Here is an 11496-nt window from a genome sequence, read left to right as displayed (position 1 = left end):
GGTGGTATTGTTTCTCTTGGACCCCTCCCCCACATACAGCGCCACAACATCGTGAAACAGGTCGCCCTGTACTGAGAAATCCCTAAGGCCCTGCCCCTTATAACATAACAGGAGTGACAGCTCTACCTGGGACACAGGAGCCTGTCAGAATGAGGAGACAAAGAAGTATGGCCCAAAAGGGGAAATGGATCAAGGTTCCAGTGGGAGAACTAAGCGACGAGGAGATAGACCACCTAAGAGATGAGGAAACAGACAACCTAACAGATGCAGAATTCAAAACACTGGTGATAAATATGCTCACAGGCTTGACAGATATGCTTGAGTATCGCAAATGCATAAGGTAAGAAGTGAAGGCTATGTTAAGTGAAACAAAGGAAAATCTACACAAAAGCAATGGTGAAGGGAAGGAAACCAGGGTTCAAATCAATGATTTGGAACATAAGGAAGAAAAAAACAGTCAACCAGTGCAGAATGAGGAAGCAAGAATTGAAAAACATGAGAAAAACTTCCCAAATTTTGTGAAGGAGATGGACATACAGGTCTAGGAAGCACGTAGGGTTCTGGGTGACCTGGACCCAGAGGGGACCACACCAGAGTGCATCATGACTGAGACGCCAAAGGTGAAAGATAAAGAGAGAGTCCTGGTGGCAGCAAGAGAGAGGCAGAGAGTTGCCTACAGGGGGGTGCCTGTAGGACTATCAGCTGATTTCTCAGAGGACACGTTGCAGGCAGGAAGGGACTGGCAAGCAGTATTCAATGTAATGAAAGACAACCTGCAACCAGAATCACTCTATCCAGCAAAGCTATCATTTAGAATGGAAGGGCAGATAAGGTGCTTCCCAGAGAAGGTAAAGCTAAAGGAGTTCATCATCACCAAGTTATTATTATATGAAATGTTAAAGGGACTTATTTAAGACAAAGATCAAAACTATGAACATTAAAATGACAACAAAGTCACAACTATCAACAACTGAATCTAAAAAATAAAAACAAAATCCAACTAAGCAAACAACCAGAACAGGAACAGAGTCATAGGTATGGGGATCATTTGGAGGGTTATCAGCTGGGAGAGGGAAGGGGGAGAAATGGGGAAATGGTGCAGGGACTAAGAAGCATAACTGGTTGGTACAAAATAGACAAGGAGAGGTTAAGAATAATATAGGAAAGGACAAAGCCAAAGAACTTATATGCACGACCCATGGACATGAACTAAGGGGGCGAGAGTGCTGGAGGGAAGGGGGGTACTGGGCATAGGGGAGCAAAGGGAAAAAAATTGGGACAACTGTAACAACATAATCAATATAACATACTTTAAAAAATCATCTGCTCAAGATTTGTGCTGAGAACAACAAAAATCTTTGAAAAATAAATAGAGAAATTAAAATCTCTCATTTTATAAGCATAGAATAATTTTAAAGACTGAAAATGGGAACTTACAGTCTTGTATTTTTGGGAATGCTTGAATCCTGAAAATTAGACAGATAGCTAAGTCATAATACCATAGTTTCCAATGACATTTGCCCATACTGATCATGTGTGCTTTGGTTCTGTGGCCTTTGCGCCTTGGAAATTAAAGTCAGGACTCTGGCTCTTCCCAAGGTGGGGAGTTTGTATCAGGGTAACGGTGAGTCAAAGAAAACCACAGTCAAGGAGGAAATATAAACAGCAACCAGAGGAAAAAAGATTGCATTCAAAAGAGTAGCAGTTTAATTGAAATGTCACTAGTAACCATGGACAGCATAAAAAAGCACGTTCTAATCTATGCTCTGTAGAGACAATTCAAAAATGAGGAAGTAATACAGATCCTGTGAAACCAAGAAATGGGGAAAGTCATTGTCAGTAGAATAAAAATATAGTTTTAAAATCCTTGACAGTTATAAGCGCTAAGTCCAAAATGGGTGTGGTGGGATCAATTAACTTTACACTTTCTAATATTTGTATACTCTCTGGGAGGAGAGAGAGCTTTTCACTTACTAACAGTTAATTAATTATGCAGTAAGTTTTATGGTAATGACTATACAAATAGAATCCTAATGTATAATTAATGAACTAAAATCAGTCAACAATATACTGTGAAAAACTTAGTAAATCAAAATAAGACAAGAAAAAAGGAGAAAAAGTAATGTGACATTGCGGGCACATATGTAAAATAAATGTAATGTGGGATACTTATGTTGAATACAATTAGATAAAGGCTTCAGGGAAAAACAGAGGGTCAGCTTGGGTCAATATCATGCTCTTTATAATATATGCATCTAAATTATAAGGATAGCAAATGTCAAAATCAAAGTAGATGAAAGTAAATACTGTGCCAACATTAAGAGAAAGAAAGCTGGAGTCGTCGTCGGCAGCCGTCCATCTCGAGAGACGATGGTGTAGCTTCTTAAGAGTCTATCTGCACCGCCGAGAATGGTTGTGCAGTCCGACTCGGGAGTGACACGGTATCTGTCTCCTCCCGTGTTGGATCGACATCTTGCGATGACGCTGGAGTGTCCTCTCCAGTGAAGCTGAAGCTACAGAGCCTGGGCAGGGTGATATGGAGGGTCTGCTGTTGCCCATGCAGCAGACCCCCCACCTCTCTTCACAGCTGAAGGGTCCAAGGGAAAGACGGAGTCAATACAGCTTGGCTTCAGGTGCGCCGCAGGAGTTGCCGGTGTTGACTACAACGTCAAACCGCCTTAGGGACTCCGGCTCCGGATTTTCTGTCGGGGTTTACTCCCTTAGCCTTTCCCCTGAAGAGGTATGCCGCAAGGCAGCGGAGGTTTTTTGGAGTCAGAGTTTTCCTTCTCTGATGTGCCCTGACTGGAAGATCGAACCTCATACAAAATACATGTTACTACATCATTTGACTACTGTAAAGTCCTAAAGCAACTGTCTTGTTGAAGAATAATAGACAGGTGCTGTGATTATAAGCAAAGACAGAAAAATGTCAATATGATGGTAACCTCCGAGGAGCTTGGAGAGAATATTCTGAGGCTCCTGCAGAGACTTCTTGTTCTATATCTTAACTTGAGATATGATCACATAATAAACTTATCAGTATATATTTATATAATATAAACTATATTAATGAGGTATCACATTATACATTGAGTATATTTATAAACCTTTAATATTTTTACATTATATAAAATACAATATGATGAATTGCAGCATACTATTAATGATAATAATTAGTTACATATTAATTGTAATGTTTATAAGTCATATTTACATAATAGAAACTATAAAAATATATGAGGTTTACACAATATGAACTATAACTATATTTTTCATAACCAATACATGTAAAACTATTTGAGCCAGGAAATGTTTTATGTTCCAATGGTCACATTTTGCAGAAAAATTTGAAGGAATAGTAACATTATGAAATAGGAGGAGGACATATCAGAAGTGTGAGAGAAAAAGCAGAAGCACGAACCCAGCCCACTGCCATGCCTACGCCTGCCTCCTTCTTACCAAGAGAGACCCAGCCTTTCCGAAGCAGCCCTGACTTAGGTGCCCTGCTTACCTGAGGCTCAGCCCTTGTGCCTCTGAACTGTGTTCCAGGACCACGGACAGCGGCAACCCTTCCTTAACGAGCTCCTGGGTCTGGCATGGTGGGTGGTGCGTCCCCTATAGGCAGAGCCTGGACCTGGTGACATTCTGTCCTACAGGACAGAGGTGCACCCAAACTCCTGTCTCAGTTTCCCCCCGAATGCCCCCGCATCCTAGGGAAGAGGAGCCTTAGCTCCAGAGACACAATGCATGTCTCAGAGGCCCCTGGGTTCTTTGCCCCTCAGGGCTGATTCTACTGTCACCCTCTCCAGAAAACATGTGCCAGCCTCCTGCCTTTCCTCCCTTCACTTTCTTTCCTCACAACAGTGGACTGACGTTTTGTCTTGCTTTTCATCCCTTCCTTGTACTGTCACGGACGGAGCCCTGGAGAACAGAACCATGATCTGTGATCCTTTTCTGTGCGTGGCAGTAGGCCCAGTGCTGATTCAGCTCACCTGAAGAAACGAGGCATCAGAAGACCAGGTGAGACGTGTTTGGAGCTGGTAGGTCACACAAACACATCCTGGGTTTCAACTGGTCCCACATGAAGGGTAAACAGTCAGATTGGGGAAAGGATTCCGAGGCCTCGGGGGAACGCAGCATGAAGAGAATTGTCATGAAGGGCAGGGAAAGCCAGGCAAGGCCAGGGGCAAATGGAAAGGGGGTCAGGAGAGGGAGATTCAATAGATACCCTAAAGAGGGGAGGCCTTTTGTGGCTGGAGGAACTTTATACAAGTTAGAAGGAGTGAATGCAGGATTCATGGGAACGCTGAGAATGAGCTAACAGCCACGCTCCAGTCCAGTGGCTTTCTAACCTCAAACTGCCAGCAGGAAGCCACCAACACACTCACTCCTGGAACTGGTGTCAGGGCTGCCCTTCTCAGTCCTAGCCTCTGACCCTAAGGGACCCCTTGCCATGAGTGTGAGATCAGCCCTCCCTTCTGGAGGTTTTTTGTGTGACCAGGCCTGGGCTGAGGACCAGGACGGACATAGATTAGTTTCAAGTAGATCCTGGCCCCTAGACCCTCCTTTGCTGAGAGAAATGTTTTGAAAATTCTGAGAGAGCAGAGAGAGACCTCTATATGTCTGTTCTCTGAAGGGGGTGGGGATGACCACTTGGGACAGGTGACATGATGGAGGTGGGATGGAAAGGGGCCATCCTGACAGGTTGTCACCAGATCTACAGTGAGAGGAGTTCTGGCTCTGCCTTCCCTTCCCTATTTTTTACTGGGGAGAAGGGAAGCTCTTGAGAGAGGGCGGGTTTGGAAGAGACCCCTCTAAAAAGAGTGTACTTATCTACTGCTTCCCGGAGAGCAGGGACTGATCTGGTGCTGTCTGGTGTCCCAGCCTTGCCCCCTCTAAGGTCAGGCTGTTGCCACTGTCCCTGCTGTGTGTATGTGGGATAAGAAGGCTGTGGGACACCATCTTCCCTATTTATTGGGAACAACTTAGAGAAGCACTCGGGGCAGGATCTGCAGGTATGAGGATGGGGGACATGGTGAGGACAAAGTGCTTGTGTGTCCTTGTGCTCTGACCTTCTCTCATCCTCAAACCTGTGGCTTTACTCTAGAATAGCCTACATCTTCTCACTTAAGGAAGAGGCCAACATATACCACGGTCCTCCTATGCCCAAAGGGACCTGGTCAAAAGCTGAAGGAGATGACCAACACTCTTGGGCATACTCCACGTTTTGGGGAAACTCCACCTATGACCGTACCCTGAGCAACAGAGGTACCTAGATGGGGAGAGCTGGACACTGTTCTTTAGGGAGTGAAGACTGCTTAGGAGATACTGTGACATGAAAAGCCCTCCAGGTGTCATATGTTTCTTAGTGGTGTCTTGGTCTCTTTTCTCGTGCTGACTCAGAGACATGACCTTCACCTTCTGGGAACCCTGGGATCTGAACAATGGCGCCTGGTTGGGAGTATGACATTCAACCTTCACTGGCAACATTTCACCCTGAGTCTCCCTCCACCAACACACCTCTTGTGATGCAGAAAGGCCTGTGCATCCTTGGACCTTCTCCACCCAGGACCCCAGCTCAACTCAGCTCTTGTTTATGCTGCTGGTTCTGGGAAAGAGCCGTGCTCACCTGGGGGCTCCAGTGACCACACAGAACAGTCTCAATTGTGTAAGTAGACGGCCAGGGCAAGGCCCTCCTCTGCGCTCACCCAGACCAGCGATTGCCCCCACGCATGAGGGGTGCCCACATGTAGACATGGGGACACCCCAACTCTCTGGGTACAACAGGCCCTCACTGGGGTGGGCTGTAGAAGAGGACATGGGGATGGGGTGTGTGGGACACAGAACAGGGAGGGCATAGAGCAAGCAATCTCTGCTGTGACTCATTCGTTGGGGACAGGTCAGCTGGTCCTGGGAGAGACAGGCTTGTGGGGAAGCCCCTCAGTGGTGGCACCACAGAACTTCAGGGGAAAAGGCACTCAGAGCAGAGAAGAATATTGAGAAGATAGATATTCCAGTTCAGGTGACATGATTCGGACAGTGGCTTGCCATGTTATTTCAAATCTTTCTACTAGAAACATTTTTTTAAAACACCATGTAACATGGATTAAATCTGTTAAAGGTTTGGAGTTAATGAAAAGAGAATTTATATAGTGAAGATGGAAGAATCAGGAAGTGAAAGCTATAAGCAGAGTGTTTGGAGCCACTTTTCCCGCGTATTGACTGCTGATTCTGAGCACTCACTGAGACCTAAATAGACCATTCACAAGTCTCATGGGGCCAGGAAAGGGGTCTTGCCAAAGAGAGGGGCACTGGCAAACATTGCATACTGTGATTGGGACCCTAAAGATGAGGGTGGACTGGAAAGAGATGAGACTCCTTGGGGATTGAAGTCGAGTTTTGAATTCCATCAACCCTTGACCGGATTGCAGCGACCCACCTGCTACAGGCAACAGTAAATGTATCTGAAGGAAGAGAATACTACCCAGAGTCTACCATGGTCTGTATCATGGGTCATAGCTGCATCAGGCAGGATGTGGCCAGGGAAACAGCCACCAGGAATAAGGAGGAGAAGGAATTTAGTAGAAAACCCAGTCCTTACACATTATGACAGGAGCTAGGAAGTGATGTTCTGCAGGGAGCAAGAGGGTAAAAGGGAGCATCATGAAGGAACTCCGATGAGGCACGGGTGTGGGTGGACATGAGAGAGCTGGCCCAGGATGTGAGAAGCCAAGATGTCCATCACCAACATGGGAGTCCGAAGGGGAAGCTCACAGAAATTTCCAGGGGGAAGCTGTTGCCTCTTTGTGGCCACTGCCTCTGTTGGGACACAGCCAGGTGGCTGGTGGTGGGCTTGATGTTGGTTTTGGTCATCAGGGTTGTCGATTGGGAGGATGGGATGCACATGGAGCAAGGCGAAGCAAATTGTCTCATGTGTTACATCTGGTTTGACAGTTGTTCACAGCAGGACGAATAGTCTGGTACCAGCCATTGCATCCTGCATGGTTCTTTATTTCACATATCCCAATTTGACAATGCAATTCCCTCTTCCAGCATCTATTTACTTGATCGTGTTGATGACAAAGTCCATGCGTGACACTCCTTCACCTGGATGCCATGTGATCATGTACATACATTGTTCTTCTTTATGATTGTTTTGTCTGTATTTGGAAGGTTTTACTTCAATATATATTTTACAATAGAAGTACTAAGTTCCACAAAATTCAACTGGAAGATATGGTGACATTTGCCTTAATTGTGCAGGCTAATTTGGGTGAAATAGACTTTTATACAATATTGTTTTCATATCCATAAACATATGTATTTTTGCATTTATTTACATCTTTATGTCCTTTTATGCAGATTTATCATTTTTCCATTGAAAAAGCACATAACATATTTTTGTCATGTACATACCTGAATATCTCTCTTCGAGGTGTACCATGATTTTTGATGCTATCATCAATGGCATCTTGTATAACATCCGTCTTTGGTATTGCTGTGGTATAGGAATGCACTTGATTTCTGTAATCTGCTTTTGTCTCTAGCAACCTTGATAAACTCTCTTAGTAAAGCCCCAGATGTATCTGCACATACTTGTGGATTTTTCTATATATTCAATCATTGACGAACTAAGACAGCTTTGTTTTCTTTCCCATTTTCATAGCTTTTACTTCTTATTTCCTTTGTAGACTATGACCTGATGCTACTGCATTAGGTGTGATGTTTGCTGAAGTCATCCCCTATCCCATTAAGGAAATTTGCCTTTATTCCTAGTTGACAGTGCATTTTATCATGAAAGCATTTGAAATAACCCACTACTCATTGTTTTATCTCTTTTTTAATTCATTTTATTTTATTGTTGTTCAATTACAGTTGCCCCAGTTTTTCCCCCATTGCTCTCCCCTGCCCCACCCACCCCCACTCCCAGAGTCAGTCCTCTCCCTGTTGTTCCTATCCACGGATCATTTATACTTGATCCTTGACTAGATGCTTCCCCTTCTTTCTCCCATTTTCCCTCTCCTGCCTCCCCTCTGATCGCTGTCTGTTTCTTATTTCCATGACATTGGTTCTATTTTCTCATCTGTTTTGTTCATTAGGTTCCACTTACAGATGAGGTCATAAGGAATTTGTCTTTCACCACTTGGCTTATTTCTGTTAGCATAATACTATCTAGTTCCATCCATGCTAATTGAATACTCAGAGGCCAGTCAGGAACACAGAAGCCCCACTATGTATTTCACCAGTAGGAATTTAACGTAAGGAATGTGTTATGCCAATGTTGGACACAAATGGAGCAGAAAGGGGGACTCTGCCTGAAAGACATGGACCTTCAGATCTAATCCAAGTACACAGTCTGAGTTTTGAAAGTTATATATAATTGAGATACAATTTACATATAATATTATGTTGCTTTCAAGTGTCCAAATTAATGATTTGATTGTAAAGTGCAGACCACAATATGTCTTGTTAACATCCATCACCACATAAAGTTACACACTATTTTCTTGTGGTGAGACCTTTTAAGTGTGCTCTCTTAGAAATTTTCTAATACACCATGCAGTATTATTAACTCTAATATTATAGTTAATGTATTAATACCCACTATTTTTGACCACAGTCACCCTGCTGTACATTATGCTCTCATGATCTCACTATTTTATAACTAGAAGTTTGCGCCTGTGACCACCCTCACCATTTTACTCACACCTCACCCTCTGCATCTGGCTACCGTCAATCTATTCTCCCTATCTATGATTTTGATTTTTTTAAAAATTTTCAGGTGGCCCTGACCTGGCAATTACCTGAGGCTCTGCCCCACACAATTTACAGGTGTCTTTTGTACATAGACCACAATACTAAGACAGGGATAAAAGCATCTCTGCTTAATACACAGAAACAAACCCAGGGAGGCTGCCAAAAAAAAAAATTTCCACATACACGTGAGATCATGTGGTATTTGTATTTCTCTGTCTGACTTACTTCACTTAGCATAATGCCCTCAGGGTCCATCCATGTTGTTGCAAATGCAGGATTTCCTTTTTTGTGGCAGAATAATATTCCATTGTATATATGCCACATATTCTTCACCTTTTTTTTTTTAGGTTTAAAAGTAAAGCATGAGAAGTCAAGCCCTATGATCTTTTATTTACACAAAAATCTATTTTAAAAGGACTGCTTAAAACTTAGGTTTTTCAGCTTTTCTTTTTCCTTGAACATGAAAACTGCTTCCAGTTGAGAAGGATTTAGGGTAATTATTAAATAAACACTCTTTACCTTTCCCCTGCCTAAAACCAAAGAGCCAAGTTCCCCATTTTATTTATGGTAAACCAGATTACTTTCACTCTAAGAATACTGATAACAGATTATTAGATATGTGAGCAGGAACATATGAGCTGTACAAAGTCATTACAAAAGTCCCAAAAGAAAGGAATATGGTCAGAACGATAGAAAAAGAATGAAACACAAACAAAATAAGAAAAAGCCTGGTATTTACAGCCTCCCTCTGAAATGTGGTCACAGCTCTACTATCAGCATAGAACAAAAGCAGAGACTATCTGTCGATGGGTATCACAGATGAAGCTGATACCAGCCAGTCTGGGGGGGGGGTATTAGTTCCACGAAGGGAGAGGTTCAGTTAGCATCCTGCTGGGATCGTAACCATGTCATGGTCTTCCTGCAGTTCTGTTACTAAAAATGACACAAAGTAAACAACCCAATGTGGTCGTACGGAAATGAACTGTCTGTCACCACATCTCAGAAGAAAGTGCTCCGAGTGACAGGCACTGGGTCTGGGAAAGCAGAGGTGGATGGATGGTCATGCACTCAGACAAGGGATGTTTGTCTGTGTGAGGTCGCAGGAGGGAAGCAGGGCTCTGCAGCCTGGAAGCTTCTGTACTAATGAGTCTTCTAGTGCTCAGCTCGTGGTTTGTTTTCTTTTTTTGTTTAACTTCTGATCAATCCTCAATCGTGTTTTTCTGTCTTGTAAAAAACTTCCCAGCCTAACCTGACATACATATCGGTGCCAGATTTTATTCTTCCGCTTTTTACAGCTGCTGTGGTGACTCCCTGAGGAAGTAGAAGATGCAACATCTGAGGTTTCACTGCCTGCACAGATCCATCCAGATCCCTGGGGTCCTCCTGGTTGGGCTCATTTTCCTGGAGGTGGACGTCTGGAGAAGTACCACTTTCCGTCCCACGTCCCGGCTCCCTCTGTTCAACGAGCTGGTCCTGAACTCCTGCCAATTCACCTGCTGCATCTGCAGAAGTAACTGAGGATTTACTGCAGAGCCGCTCAGCGCCCTTCCCCTTCTGGTTCCTTCAGCCGTTTTGACTATTGGAGTGTTTTCTTTTTTTTTGGTTGGTCAGATACCTATCCCAGGCACGAATGCTTTTGCCATACATCTGAGTGTCTTCCAGGCGGCTTCCTTCAAAAGCATACATCTGTCTCTCCAAGTTTGCCAGTGCAGCCGCCAGCTCCTGCTTCTAGTTCAAGAGCTTCACCAGCTCCCACCGGGTGTCCGGGTTCTGGGACAGCGGGGTCTCCTTATACATCGCCACACTGGGCTGAGGCGGGCAACACCGGCACCGGGCTGGGGGGCCACCTATTCATTATTGCGGGACACTTAGATTCCTTCTACATCTTGGGTGCTGTAAATGATGCTACAATGAACACAGTGGTGAGTATGTCTTTTCAAGTTAGTGTTTTTATTTCCTCCAAATAAATGCCCAGAATTGCTGCATTCTCTGGCAGCTCTATTTTTAATTTTTGAGGAAGTGCCATTCTGATTTACATAGTGATCCCCAATTTAGATTCTCAGCAACAGTGCATGACAGTTCCTTTTTTTGGACATCCTTGCCAACATTATTTCTTGTCTTTTTTATGATCCCAGCTTGAGATTTGCTAGATCGCTCCGGGATGTGAACTGAGGGGGCACAACCATGAAAATCCTGCTTCCTTTAGTCCTTCGCTGGCACAGTCAACCTTATTAGCAATCCGTGAGGAGTTTGGGGTGGCTGGGGTAGGGCTGGCTACCTCTGGTTCACCTGCTCCCCATTGAGGGGCAGATCCAGGTTTTGTGGAGCCTCATATTTAGACTAATGTTGACATCACAGATTCCACAAAAACCAACATGTGGCACATATGAATTTTTCTGAAATGAGAAAACACATCACATGAAGTAAGAAAAGCTAAAATGCTGAAAACCAAAATATAAGACAATTCAGAAATATGACGGACTATTTTCATTGTAAAATGGCATTCCCGTCTGGCACACCTGCATGACATGTGTTCCTAACAGTTTTCGATTGATAGTCTTCGATTGCCACTTAAGAGGAGAATAATTATGCCATATAGTAATAAATATTAATATAATATTAGTAAGTATTATTGTTATAATTTATATTTATATAACATAGATCAGGGATCCCCAATCCCACTGCCACAGACTGGGACGCACAGCAGGAGGTTAGCGGTGGGTGAGCGAAGCTTCATTT

General features: G+C 43.8%; 1 pseudogene; it reads right to left on the bottom strand.

Annotated features, from left to right (window-relative positions):
- Positions 1-9570: 9570 nt before the first annotated feature.
- On the bottom strand, positions 9571-10554 carry LOC149995222 (chromatin modification-related protein MEAF6-like; annotated as a pseudogene).
- Between the last annotated feature and the right edge of the window lie 942 nt (positions 10555-11496).

This window comes from Furipterus horrens, unplaced genomic scaffold, assembly GCF_987537825.1.
Source record: "Furipterus horrens unplaced genomic scaffold, mFurHor1.1.pri manual_scaffold_13, whole genome shotgun sequence".
Classification (NCBI taxonomy): Eukaryota; Metazoa; Chordata; class Mammalia; order Chiroptera; family Furipteridae; genus Furipterus; species Furipterus horrens.
The sequence above is the reverse complement of the archived record's forward strand: the minus strand, read 5'-3'. Positions and strand labels throughout refer to the sequence as shown.